Source organism: Poecilia latipinna, unplaced genomic scaffold (assembly GCF_001443285.1).
Source record: "Poecilia latipinna isolate Pla-1442-1.1 unplaced genomic scaffold, P_latipinna-1.0 Scaffold934, whole genome shotgun sequence".
Lineage (NCBI taxonomy): Eukaryota > Metazoa > Chordata > Actinopteri > Cyprinodontiformes > Poeciliidae > Poecilia > Poecilia latipinna.
The window spans coordinates 13,046-29,521 of record NW_015113550.1 but is presented as its reverse complement, the minus strand read 5'-3'; the positions used below and the strand labels follow the sequence as shown (position 1 = coordinate 29,521).

At 39.7% G+C, this 16,476-nt stretch overlaps 1 long non-coding RNA gene across 1 annotated transcript in view; it reads left to right on the top strand.

Annotated features, from left to right (window-relative positions):
• LOC106957763 (uncharacterized) overlaps positions 1 to 15,254 on the top strand; it is a 30,092-nt gene extending 14,838 nt beyond the window's left edge. Inside the window, exons 2-3 of the long non-coding RNA XR_001427023.1 lie at positions 14,687 to 14,822; positions 14,934 to 15,254. This is a non-coding gene — a long non-coding RNA (uncharacterized LOC106957763). The remainder of the gene's footprint in view (positions 1 to 14,686; positions 14,823 to 14,933) is intronic.
• Positions 15,255 to 16,476: the final 1,222 nt, after the last annotated feature.

Genomic DNA, 16,476 nt, shown 5'->3' with positions numbered 1-16,476 from the left:
TGTTCGACTCACTCACTGAAAAAAGATAAAGGAGCTCTAACTTCAGAAAATTAACCTTGTCAAACTTACTTTAGTTACAACTTAATAAACTTAACTTTACTCGGATGAATTTATTTTGATTTTGCACATTTTTGTACTTCCCTTTGGGTTTCTACTGCTTCTTAAAACAGCAAGTGCTTAAAAATTCACTCTGCTGTTTTGGTGTCAATGAGTTGATGTTTTCTGGTGTCTAGAAAATGAGCCATTTCAAAAACCTCACAAATCAGCAGGCACTGCCTGTCACCTAGCAACCCCAGTGAAGCCCGCCTCGTTGCCTAGCAACCCCAGCAGAGTTCCCCCTGCTACCTAGCAACCCAAACTGAGCTCTAGCACATTTGGTCAGCTGGTTTTACCTCTGTATGTGCAATGTCTGCTGGAAAAGACAAGTGTTTTGTTGTTGACTTACCATCTAGAAACCACTTGCTGCATTCTTGCTGTTGTGGAGGAGGCTCCACTTTTGCTTTTCGAAGATGTATGGTTGTATAATTGCACATCTGTCTGCAGCCAAGTGTAAACGTTGAGTTGGGGGCGTGGCCAGCAGCAGTTTATTTTTATTTAAAGTGACAAGACACCCTTAAACAGCTCAAAACAGACAAAACTGAGCAGACAGACATCTCATTATCTAAGAACTAAACTATTTTGTGCAAAAAATGTAATGAACATGTTTTGTGTGGCCCGTAGAAGGAAGCGCAGTAGGTCAAATTGAACGTACTATATTTAAGTTGGATCACCTGTTTTCCTTTTTCAGTGCAGCGTCCCTCTCTGCATTTCTCCGTCTTTAAGTATTAGCCAATTTATGACATGTCTGCTATAAAGTGAAGAGATTCTCCTCATTTATTTACTTTTTTCATGACTTGGGAGGCTAGTATACGGGGGTTCAGCGTAGCTCAGCCATGTGTGTCTCCATATGTTGACTGCTGAATGTTTTCTTTTGGCAGCGGAGCAGAGGATGACTGTTGCAGTCTTTTTAAATCCCACTTCTATTAATCATGCCTGTCTGTGGGCGTGCATGTGTCTCTGGGAAACTACGGAAACAATACGATGAGAGCCACGCACGGTCATAATGCAGATATAGAGGACGCATACATAATGATAGTTTGTATTTATACTGAACTTTATGTTGCAGATGCTGCACAAAAACAATAAAATGAGAAAAAGTGTTTAATTTTAGCATTTAATAGATTATTAGATCCTTAAAGATTAAAGTTCTGATACTACTAACCTATAATTTGTATAAAGTGTTGCTTCATATACGTATGTTGACGGTTTCTTGCACATCATTGGCACTCCTAGTGGGGAAAAAGCCCCAAAATAAATCAATCTGGGATTTAAAAAAAAAAGAATTAAAAATCCAAACTTTTTTTTTTTTTTGGGAAATTCACCAATGCCACACTTTCTGAGATCCACATTGATTTATTTTTACTATTAAGAAATACTGAAGCAGTTATGAAACAATATGGTATTGATTTACTCAAAAAGAACAGCAGCATCTGAATGTTAGATCAGATATGTTATTATTTCTTAAGTCTGCAGCTGCATAAACTGTAAAATGTCTAAGTGGCACTGCAATATAAAAAATAAAAATAATCTGGAGCAAAACAATTAGATAATACAATTTATTTAAGTTTGGCTCCATAAAAATCACATAAATCAACAAAAAATGACAATTAATAAGACAATTTCATCCCATTTCACTTTGCAAGCGCAGTATCATTTTGTTCTTCAGGTCCAATAAATACAAAGTGTTTCCAAGCTGTATGAGTAATCTGTAAGCTTATTACTGTGTTCAAATGGCCAAAACATAAATATTGAGCTGCCCTGAAAAGACGTTGTTATTTCAACTGATTACACCGAATCAAGGGCAAAAGTACAGGAAGTCATGACTGCAGAAAAAATAAAGACATCAAAAAGCACGACTGAAAACCGCATGCAGAAACATCCACATTTCAGAAAAATAGCTTAATGACAAAAGAAATGAAACACAGCTGCTGTGCGTGAGGTTTTCCACACAAAAACGTTTTCATTTCTCTCACCTGGTCTTTGAAAATACCAAAGATAATCTTCAGATAAACAGAATATTATAGCATGCTATTATTTGTTAGCACGTTATGGAGTCCATTGTTTCACAGTGAGGAAGATGATTCACAAGTTAAAACATTTAAAAGTTGCTAAATGAAGGGGCAACTCTTTGGACCTTTGCCTCATTTCGCTCCTGCCAGAGAGTTAAAGTCCAGAAATTATTCAGTATTCTTCTTAGGGTAGCTAACTAGTGTTAGCTAATTATAAACACTAGTTACGCTAATGCCGAAACATTTTTTTTGTTTTTTATGAAAATATTTCAGCAGAAAAGTGCTTTTTGTCATAAGAAGTTATAAAAAAAAGTGCCACCGTTACTCATCAAAATGTTGGTCGATGTTTTAGTTATTTTTCTAAATCAACTTTAAACAGCTGGTTTTTAGTCTAGATTTAAAGGAAGTCAGTGTTTCAGCTGTTTTACAGTTTTCTGGAAGTTTGTTCCAGATTTGTGATGCATAGAAGCTGAATGCTGCTTCTCCTCGTTTGGTTCTGGTTTTGGTTCTGCTCTGCATCCCCAGAAGACCTGAGAGGTCTGGGAGGTACAACAGCAGCAGATCTTTAATGTGTTGTGGTGCTAAACCGTTCAGTGATTTATAAACTAGAACAGTATTTTAAAGTCTCTGAGCTACAGGGAGCCAGTGGAAGGGCTGCAGAACTGGGTGACGTAGAACTGGGTGATGTAGAACTAGGTGACGTAGAACTGGGGGATGTTCTCTAACTTCCTGGTTTTAGTCAGAACGCCAGCTGCAGCGCTCTGGATCAGCTGCAGCTGGAGGATTGATTTGATCAATGCGACTAAAGATAAATGCATGAACAGAGTTGCGTAGTAACTAGTTACATTTACTTGAGTAACTTTACTTTTAAGAGCATTTTTACTATGCTGTTCTTTTTAGTTTTACTTGAGTAATTCTGTTATGAAGTATTTCTACTCTTGAGTGAAATTTCTAGATTTTCTACTCACTGAATATCAAACAAATTCTCCAGACACACATCTGCTGTTTTTATTAAAGTTTCATCAGTTTCTTATTTGAAAGAAACTGATTTGGAAAATATTTGTCTGATTTTGTTTGTTTTGGGGTTGTTGTTTTTTTTAACTTTTATAAATTTTTGCAATTTTGGTGCTAAACCCCCCACAAAACTTCAACTTAACTTTATATTTTGGTCATCTTGATTATGTAATTTTTAAATATTAAGTGATTGATAATTTGATCAGTTACTGATCAGTTGATCAGTTAATTTGATCAGTAGAATTCTTGCCAAATACTTTGTTGCTCCTACTTGAGTAATTTCTTGCTGCTTTTTACTTTGCTGAAGTAGCACTACTATTACTTGAGTACAGTTTTTGGATACTCTTCCACCTCTCTTAATGGATGAGTTTCCCTAGATCTTGCTATGACATCAATCCTGGAAATGTTCTTTAGGTGATAGAAGTCTGACTTTGTAACCATATTTATGTGGCTCTGAAGGTTACACCCAGATTTCGGGCCTGATAATTGATTTCTAAAGGAAGCGGTTTGCATTGGGTTTTGTGCCGGTATGAATACTATTGCATGGCTCCCTGTCTCCATGTGTGAGTGAGTGAGTGTGACCGTGGACCAATCCTATATGGAAGCAATTACTGGCAGCTCGAGCCCTCAGACACCCACCGAGCCTCTCACTTTGGGCCAAGCGGAATGCACCTCCCTCCCCTTTTCTTCCTCTTTCTGTTTCCGTCTGTCTGTTTTACTACCTTTCTTTTCTTCTTCTTTGTGTTTTTTCTCCCTGTTGCACCAAATTGTTTTCGTATGAGCGCTGACAGAGGGATACGGTGAACCCCCTTTCAATGCTGTATTTTAATTCCAATCACACATTTCCAATTTGTGCAAACAAGCCCTGGAAATACCAGAACTAATTAGAGTAAATGTGATGTGTTTTTATGAGGGGGGGTCATGTCATGGGTTTGGGTTGGATGTGAGCTGTCGTTCTTTACATTAAGTGCTGTTCTGCACATGTGCCTCTTTGTTTAATAGTTAAAAAAGTTAAAAGTTGGCAGCCAGTGGTGACAGGACTGCAATTTTTGGGGTTTGGCAGAACTCTACCCCCCCTTCTCTCTTTACGGTCAAGGAAAACTCAATGAGGGAACTTGGTCTGCCTCGCCAGCCGTCTCTCCTCCTCTGTTTGTGGGAACTGAGAAGCTGCCATGTGTATATCCCTCCAAACGGACTCTAAATGAGATAAATAAGTTCAGACTAAATTGGCAGCTGCCGTCCATAGCCATTATTCTTTTCCTAATGTCTCTCCCCGTTGGAGTGGAGGAAGACTTGGCCTGCGCCGGAGTAGCGCGGGGTGTGGCGCGGCGGCCCGTTCCAACACAAAGAAGTGACTGACGAATGATGGCGGCCAGAGTTTACTCGTCGGGTTCCTTCGGCGCGCACGCCGACCCCCGTCCTCCTCAAACAGTTTGTCTCTCTCTCCGCACTCCTCCAGAACTTGGACCGCGACACGGCCTCGCATTCCCTTCACATGAGTCCTAGCGTGGCGAGTCAGCAGAAGGACCCCAGATTGCGCTGGCCGCAACGCCGCCTGAGTCGTTTGGGAGCGTGCCTGGGCCCTCCATCTCGGTAACCTTGGTTTGCCCCCTGTGTTTGTGAATTCCTGTCGCTCCGATAGGACCGCACTGTCCCCGGTAACGCACTTTCAGGCAAGAGGGGCTGTGGGAAAGTGAAAGGAAATGAAAAAAGTTAGCTTAATGTGTGCTTTTCCTACAACTCTGTAAAAACACAAAATCTTACCAAGTAACTCTGGTTTAGTTTCTTGTGCAAATGTCTTAGAACACTAGAAATAAGGTAAAACTAACTTAAAGCACAGGTGTTATAGTTTTGAGTTTTTCATTATAGGACAGATTTATTACATTGTGACTCTTTGTTTGTATAATTCAGTTAGTTTTAGTTAGTTTGTTGCTAGTTTTTACTAGTTATTATTCGTTATTGTTTAGTTTACGTTTTATTAGTTGTAGTAGTTTTCATTTTTTCATACTTTGGTTAATTGTTAGGTGCAGAATTCAAAAAGATCAAGATATTGTGATTATGTCTACATCGATTGGATAATGAATATTCAACAGACAATAAAATAAAAAAACAAAATTCAACTATTGCTGAACAACCAATTGGTGTTTTCTCCCAACTCTTTGTGTCTCCAGTTATTGTTTTGCTGCACAGTTATTTAATTTCCAGTGTAATTCATTGGTTGTTTATTGTTATGTTTTGCTGATTCTCCTTCGTTGTCTTTTCCGTTTGATTGAAGTAAACCTAATCGGCGCCTCGTTGCTCTCTGCACGGAGGACAGAAAACCTGATTGGATCGTTTTCTGTCACCCTCTGATGAGTCCTGGGCCTCGATTGGCTCTGGAAGCCAAGCGAAGACGCGTGATTGGTTGAGAGGTCTCACTCATGCCATTTAGTGGCGGTGTTTTGTGTCTGCCAACACTCAGACTCTGGAGTGTTTAACCTTCACTGTTAGTTCTGCTGTCTAAGGAATTTCACAGGCTCAGTAATTCTCAGTTATGTCTTTGTCTCTCTTTTTATCCCGGCTTGTTTAAAATCGGTTATTTGCGGTGGGACACTGGATAGTTTACGGCACTGGAACAGCTTTATTATTCCAGGGTTATGTATCTGGTCTTTCAGCATAAGGTTATGAGAGGCTTCCCTGGATTAAAATATCAGATTACTTATAATAGTATAAATATTAGTAAGAATTTCATAAGAGTAGCATATAGGATATTTTTAAGTTGCCACATATGGTAATAATCATAGATATGTGTTAGAAGTGGGAGTAATGATTCAGTTTTGTGCAATAGTTTTGAGTCCCCTTTTGCCAACCATTTGTCCATTTTTCCCTATTCCAGAACATGCTGCACAATCAGCAGAAAATGTGTGTAAAATTAGCAAATTTTGAAAAATAAAAAAAAATCGATTGAGATCAGATGTCCCAGTGGAAGATGAACAAAATGATTAGTTGCTAAAAACTTTTGCTCAATAGTTTCAACAGTTAGAGCACTTTAAAACAACAGCTGCGACAAATTTCTGTAGAGATAAAATCAATAAACATTCAAAGTTTTGGAAGGACAGAAGACAACAATAGAAACAATAAAACGCTATAATTAAATTAAGAGCTACTTGTTTAAAAACAATGATTGGGTCAAACATTTCCCTTCATAGTTCACTGATTGGGCAGTTTCAGATTTAGCAAAGAACAAATTTCTAGTCTCACTGCAGTGCTGTGGAAAAAGCTTTCAGATCATCAATTTATGTCATCAAACGAGGAGCAAATACGAAGTTTTCAAATGATTTCAATTCTTAAGGGAAAAAAGCTGTCCAAACCCACCTGGCCCCATCCGAAAAAGTAATTTGCCCCCTAAACACAATATCTGGTTGTGCCAAGAACTGCCATCAGATGTTTGTGATAACTGGTAATGAGTCGTTTTGCATTGCTGTGAAGGAATTTTTGCTCAATTTTCTTTGCTGAAGTGTTTTTAGAAGATTTTTATGAGCATGAACAATTTAAAGTCATGCCGCAACATTTCTATTAGATTTAAACCCAAACTATGACTAAGCCACTCTGAAACCTTGCTGGTTTGCTTCGGATCATCGTCCAGCTGTGTAAGCTAAGTGCGCCTTCGGCTAAGGTCACAAAATGACAGCTGGATGTTCTCCTCCAGAAGGTTTCGTTTGAGAAAAAGCCGAGGAGATCTAAACCATCACACTGCTGTCACCATGTTTGACCGTCGGCATGATGGTCCTGTGTTAGCTTCCTGTCAGATCGACGGGATAAACGGCTTTCAAAAAATCTGGTTCGTATTCTCTCTTTACCAAATATTTAGTTTTGCTAACTAAAGAGTTACTTGTCCTAACCCTAAAGCACTAATTGTAAACATTAGTTCTGCTAACACAGAACTAAAAACATCTGACTGCTTGACAAGTTCTTAAGTTGAAAACGAAAACTTCAACACTGATGTTGAACTTTATTCAAAGGCTAAGTGCATTAAACGTTTCAAAAGTTAGCAAAAGTGCTAAAGTCCTTTCAGAGAAATTAGCCACTCTTTTAGCGCATTAGCGATAGCGGCTCAACACATCTAACTGTCCATCTTGTGTACATCCTTGCCCCTAGCGGGGTGGGGAACGGCGCTGGTCTGCAGCGAGACATTTTGGGTTCACCCTGGACAGCATCTAATTGCTTTAGGATTTTTTTAACAGTCGATGGCCAAAACTTCAACACAGATTTTGAATTTTATTTGGAAGCTTTGTGCACATAATGTTTTCAAAGTTAGCACAAATGCTAAAGCGCTCACTGAAAAATGTTCTCATTGTTAGTGCATTAGCTAATTAGTAAAAGTGCGCCCCCCACTGGTGTTGGGGATCAGTATCATGTCTTTTGTGTGATGGGTCGTTGTTCAGAAGTCGTTTTGTTGTTTTACACTCAATCATTTTGCCCAGTAACTCTGCAGTTCTCTAGGTTTTTACTTTAGTTCTTTTACCTTTGGTTTGGTTTCCACATCAACTTTATTTCTCATCTGCATTAACTTCCTTCATATTTGGCCATTTGTTTAGATATATTTTATGTTCTGTGTATCTAGTTATTTACAAATACTGTGGTTATGATTTAATAAGAGAAGTCTATACTTTTTCACATAAGGCCAGATTGGTTTTATAACATTAAAAAAGGCACTTTCTGCACTCTGTGATGTATTTAGACAAAATGACTGATAATTATGGCCTTAAATGACACATTTAATTAGCAGCGAAGCTCCTGGAGCTCCAGCTGAACTCCATGGTGACGCTGCTGTCAGTTCGGCCCTCGTTGTCCCGCTGTCTGGTTGCTCGATGGTCCACTGTGTCACACTGCTACTAATGGCCGCTGCTGAGCCAGCCACTTTCTAAATGACACCCTCTTCCGCTCAATACAGCTGCCCTGCAGTTACACACGCCTCCGTTTTACTCTTCCTCCACCCTCAGCTCTTCCTCTCATGCATCGAGGAAGAAAGGCTCCTGATGAAACGTCTCGTACATCACGTATCGCCGGCTGAGTGACTGACTGACAGCGTGTGACTGTCCGCTGGTAGCAGCGCCTCACCAACATGATGATTTCCTCATTCATCATTTATTCCTCTCAGACGCTCTCACCCGACATCCCATCCCTTTAATCATCCTCATCTCCAGTTACTTATGTCTTTGCTGCAGAGTTCCTTCGATGCAACATGGAGTTACCAAAAAAAAAAAAGTCAAATTGTTTTTGGCCTTCGACACGATTCCCGAATGAAAAAAACACAAACTTGATCCTTTCTACATCCACATTAAAGCCACAGGCGAAATGTTTTTTAGTTGTTTATGCACCATCAGATTAGTACAATATTACATTTAAAATCTACCAAATAATTGTGTGGTGTTTTTCAGTGTGGATAAAGTGCAGATTTACAAATCCTATGATAGGAAAGGAAATAATAGTTTTGTAGTTATTTTTATATGCTAAGAACAAATTATTTATTTATTTGGATTTTTACATAACAGACATAAATTAGAATTTATTTTGATTAAAAACAAAATTCTGAGAGAAAAAAGCCAGAATTTGATCTGAGAATTCAAACATTCTAAGTTTTCTGAGAAAAAAATTTAAGTTAGATTTCTGACTTTAATCTCATTACAAAAACTGAATTCTGACTTTTGGTTCAGAATTCTGGAAAAAAGTCAGAATTCTGAGATTAAAATAAAAAATCTGAAAGAAAAGTTCAGATATTTTTTTGAATTCGTCTATTTCTTTTTCTAATTCTTAGAAAAAAGTCAGAAATCATTCATCTCAAAAAACGTCAGAATTTCTTTAATCTCAGTTTTCTGAGATTAAAAGTCAGAATGTTCAAAATTCTAGGACAAAAGTCAGAATTATGAAATAAAAGTCAGAAATTTGAGAAAAAAAATCTGATATCTTTCAAATTCTTAGAAAAAAGTGAGAATTCTTTAATCAGAATTCAGAGATTAAAGTAAAAATTATAATTTTTTTCCAGTGGCCCTAATCCTCTTCCTTATTTTCAGGTTGGTAATTGGATTAATCTGAATTATGTAATATATACACATCAAACTTTTCCGATTAATCGCGTGCCTGAACGCGTTGACATTGACGGTCCTGAAACCAACCCAAACCTTCATCCCTCCCACCTCCACTTCACTCCCTGCAGGTTCCTGTTGAACTTAATGCAGATCCAGTTTCTGTATGAAAACAGTCGCTTTTGCTGCGACCGAACCATTCATCTTTCCTGCTTCCCTACGACGCGAACACACGCGATCGCAAACTTCTCCCCTCAAAGTTCAGCGGTTAATCAGCCAAGGGTTCCAGATCCGAAGAGATGGGTGTGTGATGGCAACGTTCTGGCAGCGGCCGCTCGTAACTGGATTGCGGTAATTATTCATTGGGAGAGTGATGCCTTCCGGGGGCTGAAGATTGATTAGGTTTGATACGCGACTCGGTGTAATCTGTCTTTGACCAGGGCTTCTGTCCAAATTGGCAGGAATAATAAAAAGGGAGAAAGTTATCCCCCCTCCAACCCAAAACAAAAGGAGAGCGAAGGAAGATGGCGGGGCGGACAAAGGGAAGCTGAGACATTGAGGCAGATCGAGTCATTCCTCCAGTGCATCAAACATCCCGTCCAACTCCGCCATGTTTACGTCTGAGCAACTTAAATATCGCACATTTACTGTCTGATTTATTGGTTTTCAAGAGATTGCTCTGTATTCACTCCTGTTTTTTGCTTTCGACCGGCTTGATTCTCGCTTGTCTCGTTTTCCACGACTAAAGTGTGTCTTCAGTTAATCCTCCAGTGTGAGCATGGCAGGACTTAAAAGGCTTTGATTAGGCCGCTGCGTCCCGCAGCTTAGCTGGATGAAAACTCGTGACACACTCACAGAGCCTGTGCGTTCACCAGAGACCTCTCTTTGTGTTAATTAACGGAGTCTCAGCTGCAATTAGCAGGCTTTACAATAAGAAAACACACATACAGCAGCACGAGTGCGCGCCGTAATGCCGACGCACCCAGACATTTAAACGCCGTTCGGTTGGTGTCTGGTCAATTCTGCTGTACGAATCATAAAGGGCTTCAGTCTGTGACCAGAGGAGTCGATTATCAACCTTTTCTTTCTGTTTTTCGTGTTTAATTCATGATACTACGTAGCAGGGGGCGATGTGGACTAAAGTTTTATCACAATATTTTGTGCTACTATTGAAATTATGATAAAAGTGACGAAGAAAACGACCATTTTTTTAGGTTATAGCTATGACTGCATGACACGTGTTTCTTTTGGACACCAGTTACTTAAAGAAAAGTGATTTTTATCATTAAACTGCAGTAAATTAGTCCTATTTTCAGATTTCCAGGCATTTTTCAAATTTCAAATTCAGGATTATTTGTATTGCACATTTCAGTAACAAGGCAGTTCAAAATGCTTCGTTTACATCATGAAAAGATGAAAGTAAAAAGTCATAAAAACATTATACAGTCACCAGTTGAGAAAATCAGGAACAAACACTGCTTTTTGTAATTCCTTTTTTAAATTACAAAATGAACAGTTTATTGCCTAAAATGCAGTAACAGGATTCCTTCAGTGAACGCTGGTTATTTTTATCTGCAGCTATAACAATCCTCCTAAACAGGTGAAGTTAAAACTACCACTTTAGTTCTGCAAAGAAAAAGAAATTTAAAGGTTTTCCTTTATCTTAAATGGAAACTGTATATCTATATATATTTATAGTGTAGTTTTAGCTTAATTACTGCTTTAAGTATGTTGTTTTTTCATCAAATATCCTTTTTGATTCTGTATATGTCAGTTAACGATTAATCAATTACTAAATTAGTTGACGATTATTTAATAATAATTATTATTCATCACGATTAATCTGATTAATCGTTGCACCCTGTCCAGATCACAAACACAGCTGACGTTTTTCTGTGCAGCGTGACTTAAATCCTGTTCACGTCTTTAGATATTTTATTTGAAGATTGTAAACCTGCAGTTAGTCGGTTTAGGGTTAGGGTTATCTCGGATAATCTCGTGTTTTCTGCAGCTCTTTGCTCTTGCAGCAGCGTAGGAAGCCGTTTGGCTGTGAGTGTCTCTCTGATCAGACCTTAACGAGTCTCAGTCGACTGTGGCAAGTCGCCCGTCATCCTGTCTCCTATGTACCGAATTAGGCCCGAGCCCACCCATTGAGCCCCAGCCTTGTCACGGAAAATCAAGACCTGAAGTAACTTAAGTGAACAAAATCCCACTTTGGCACATTCAAGCCTGGAAAACGGTGGCAAAACCGAAGCTGTTCCTCCCTCCGGACTCTCAGGCACACACACGCACAGGTGTGGGCACCAATTTACTGAGTCTTTACGAGGGGAAAACTCCCAGTGAGGCACCGGGCTCAGCCACTCCACTCATGTATTTACTTATTTATTAGCGGCGATGACAGGGCCACTCACCCACAGACGGCCTCTCAGGAGCCGCCGCGTCCCTTTGAGCGGCGGCGTAAAACTTTTAACAGCCCGGCCCGGTCGGACGGCGTTGACGCCGGTTAGCGCGTACTCGAGTTGTCGGGTGCATTCAGGAGGCTAACCGTTCTAATGCCTTCACTTTCCTGTTTTATGAGTGTGTTTGTGCGTCTCAAAGCAAAGTGTCACTCAATAATTTAGCCGCTGGTTTCGTCCCCCACTTCCCTTGCCACCTGCCATCCATCCATTCGCGGCTCTTTATGTCTCGCCTGTGGGAATATGGAGGCCATTTCTCTGCTTCTCTGGGAGTGATTGAATGTGCAGAGACAGGTGACAGAAAGGAAAGAAAGTCTGAGACGTGGACGACTGCAGCTGAGATGTGTTCAAACCGCTGAAACATTCTGTCACATTAAAACCACCAAGCTCAACGTGTTTCACTGGGATTTCAGACAAAGTAGTGCATCACTTTTCACTTCTTAAAAATCTGAAAACATGGCTTGAAATTGTGTTCAACCCCCTAAACTCTGACACCCCTAAAAATATCTATCTGCTCCATTGTGCTGGTTTTAGTATAAATCCTCCTCGTTTTCTTTCCAGTGGTATTTTCTGCTTTTCTTTCTTTTTTTTGAGTGACCCGGTCCTAACCCAATCATCCATTGTTATTTTTAAACACAATTATTTGGTAAGCTAACCGTACGTGTCGCACTTTAGCTCATATTGAGCTCACATGAAGTACCATGAAATGTACAGGATTAAAGCAGATTCATGTGTTAGAATGGCCTAATCAAAGTCCAGACTGAGAATCTGTCCAGCAATCTCTCCAAAAGACCTTCAGCTGGAATCAGCCTGGAAGTTGGTTCTGCAGTGGATTGAGTGGAAATGCATGCCACACTTTTCAGATTTTTTTCCTTTGAAACCCAAAGTTTTTCTTCCGCCGTTCTTCATTACTTTGTCACATGAAACCGGGATGAAAAACGTATTTTTAAATTTGCAGTGTGGATAGTCCTGCGAGGTTCTGTGGATGATTTTTATTTTTATTACATCCTGGTTCAACGTAATAAAATGATGCAACACGGACTAATCTGCAACAGTACTCGCACACAGCTGGGTTTGTATGGACTCTGTTAACTCCAGATGTAGACGCGACATTTTTTATTATTTTTTTTTACTATCTCATCCATGTTTTCCGACTCACAGGTTCTTGTTCTGGGTGGAAGTGGTTAAGCTGGAGCGGGAAGTCAGGGCTTTGGCCACGCTTGTGATAATTAAATAATGTACGTTGGCCACATGTGAGAGTGTGTGTTAATGCACGAGAGCTTTCATCAAAGTCCCACAATGCCATTGGCCTCCTGTTGTAGTTTAATATGACTTGATGTTCACTTAACCCTCCCCACCTTTTCCGTGTAATTGAAACCTGATGGCGGGATCCTAATCGCTTCTTCTTCTTCGTTTGTTTCGTTGTTGTGTGACCAGGAACAGACAGAAGACGCTCTAATTTTTCTTTCTTTCAGCTCATCGGGATGAGGATAGAGACTTAATGAGAAAGTTGCGCTGGACGGTTTTCACGGCCACAGGATGATTTGTGTGACATTTATTTGGGAGTGTTTGTGTGTTTGTCGTTGTGTTAGCGGTTATGTTCCTTGTCATGTGTGTGCCATAAATAAAGACTCTCCTTGCTAATGTAACCCACATGTCCCTCTTAGCTCAGCGTTTGCTTTCTGGGGGGAGTCAGATGCTTCGCAGCCCTTCTGGCCTGCATCTGAGCTGCTCTGAGGTCATTGCAGTTATTTTTTTATTTTTATGACACAAACAGCCGTGGACTTCCCTGTTGCTCACAAAGGTTAATGAGGAGAAAGCGTGATTCCCATAACTTTGCTGCAGCGCTGCGCAGCAGATGCCCACGCAGATGACTTGTTGGGAAAAAAATGCTTTGCTCACGCAGTCGAAGCAAAGCAGGACGTCTGCTTACTGTCTGAAAGCTGTTTCACTTTTGGTCTTTTGATTTATTTGACAAAAGTAATTAATTTCAGATTATTATGTCTGGATGTTGGCCTCCTGCTTGTTTTACTGTGATACTAACCCAAGACGACTACCCGTCTTTTCTAATGCAGATTTTAGCTTGATCTCTGATATAAAAGTTGATCATATTTCAACCAGAAGAATCCATAAGTTTACATACACTGAATGAAAACATAAATCTGATGTTTTCTTCTTTCTGAAGTTAAATCAGAGCAAACTTCTCCTGTTTTAGGTGAAGTAACAATAACGACAGAATTATGTCAGATATGTATTTATCAGTGTCTTCAGATTCAGAAGTTTACATACACTTCCTCTGTGTTTGGCATTGTTGCCTTTATGACTCGGGTCATTTTGGGTTTCCCTCCAAAGCTTCTCTGTGGTGAGCTGGAGATCTGGTCCGGTCCTCCTGACAGAACCGGTGGAACTGGGTCAGATTTGTAGGCTGCCTGGTTCTGTCACCAGTTTTCAGATTTACCCAAAACCTCCCCATCAGACTGAGATCAGGACTTTGTGATCCTGAAGCCACTCTGTAAACTCTGCCTGCATGTTTAGAACCACTTTAACTGTTTATTTAGGGTTAATTTCCATCTGGAAAACGGTTCTGTGCCCAGTGTTTTACTTCCTGCCTTCAATATTTCCACATAATGTTATTTCCTTGTGATGTGTTATAAAGTTCATCAGTTGCTGCTGCAGTAAAACAGCCCAGAGCATGATGCTGCCACCCCCATCCTTCGGTACAACCGTCAGATACAAGCGTCCCGGTTAACGGTGGTCTTTGTGTCCAAACCTGTGGTTTCATCAAACTACAGGAAATATCTCCACAAATGAAGCTCTTTTATTCTTCTCATGTTTCTTCTTGCTGAATTGGCTTCTTCCTCACTGATTGGCATTCAGTCCATGTTTCACTGTGGATAACGACTCTGTCTCACCAGCAGCATTTTCACGACGATTCTGGCTTTTGCTCTGCGGTCAGTCTGCACGTTTCGGACCAGAACCCGCCTCCTTCCTGAGCGTTGGACATTCCCATCATGTTCATACTTGAATATAATTGTTTACACAGATGAATCTTCACCTTCAAGCATCTGGAAATGTTTCTTTGGATGAATCACACTGGAGCAGCTGCAGGAATATTTTGAGGTTTCCCATCAAACCAGAAAGCAGTGACTCTCAGGTGTGACCTTAAAATACATCCACAGGTGAGACTCCAAGTATCTAAAATGTGTCAAAGTAGGAAGTTGCCTTCGTTCTTGATGCGTTTAATTCCATATGATCTAAAACAAGAGATGTTTGGTCTGGTTTCCCTTCAGGGAGAAAAATCTGTGCGTCTTTCAGTTTTGTCTGTAAACTTCCTGCCTCATCCGTAGATGGATACGTTGATACCACTGAAGCTCGCTGCGATAGACAAAGACACATTTCAGACACATGATGTCATTGCTTATGTCTCATAATAGCTTTATGCTAACTGACTGCCCCACGAAGAGGCGGACCTGATCAGGGACATGAAGCACAACAACACAAGCAGCTGCAGTAAAAGTCCACTCAACAAAGGCACACAGCAATATTTAGTAAATATTGCCAATATTTTCTGTATAAACTCCTGGTTTTATTTTAATAATCAGTATTTTAAACCCAACAATAGTTTATGTAACAGTAATTTCTTGCTAACTGCAAGTAAAACTAAAACTGAGTCACTTGACTTAATATTTGCTGTCAGTATTTATATATTTACTCTAAAATACTTTGTGTTGTATTATGTGCTTCCATCTTAACACAAACCATCATCATGGTTTGCTTGTAGAAATTTGTTTCCTTACATTCAGAATGTCTCTTTGGCTTCTTGTTGCTTTAAATTTATTAACATTTTCTGCTATCAGTGGCTTTGAGGTTTAGTTTTCACAGCTTCAATGTAAAGAAGAAAACCTGATTCCTGTAATTTTGTCATTTGTTGTGTGGATATTCTTTGGTAGGCAGCAAGGATCTAAGTTAAGATCCACTAGATGTAATGTACAGCTGACCTCTGCTTTTAAGAAACACCATACATGTTAACTTTAGCAGTAGTGCTAAAACAGTTTTCTTTATGTGTATTAACGCATGTTTGGTGTTTGAATAATTAAATTAATCAGCAATATTAATCCATCCATCGTTTGTTAACGTTTTCTTCTCCAAACACGAACCTGAAATGGCTCCAACTCCAGAACAACTCACTTTCTTATTTCAAAATAAAAGTCCTAAAGATGCGATATTATGTAAAATCAACTTTTTTGAGCTTTAAATCATGTTATAATGTTATTTCCTCATCAAAAACATAAATGAAGTGTTACTTTGATTCTTTCATGCATGTTTGAGAAATCCTTTAATCTCCATGGCAACCATTCAGCTGAGCAGAACGCCTGAGTGGACTTAGCCCCGCCTCCGAGACGCAGCTCCTCCTCTGAGATGCAGTTTCTGGCTTTCAGGCACAGCAACACTCCCTCATTCAGCTCCTTCAGACTAGCGGCAGCAGCAGACTGCTAAGCTCATTATAGAGCTACTTCTCAGAGCAAAGCTGGTAGAAACGTCGTTAAAGGGTTAACAGAGGAGCCATGTTGGGATGACTTCCTGGAGGCGGAGTTTCAGAAAGAGCAGGAACTTCTTAAAGAGACAGAGGCCCAATTTCAAGACATTAAATTATAAAGTCAAATTTATTTAATATAATTTTTCATATGCAGCAACTGAAGGTAACATATTTTATTCTGTTGTGCTTTAAAATGGCACTTTGTGCCTGGAAGACACATAATACCGCCCCTTTAAGCACAGATACAGGTTGTCAAGTCAAGTTGTCACCTGGCTTCATGTCGGAGCTCAGAGGTT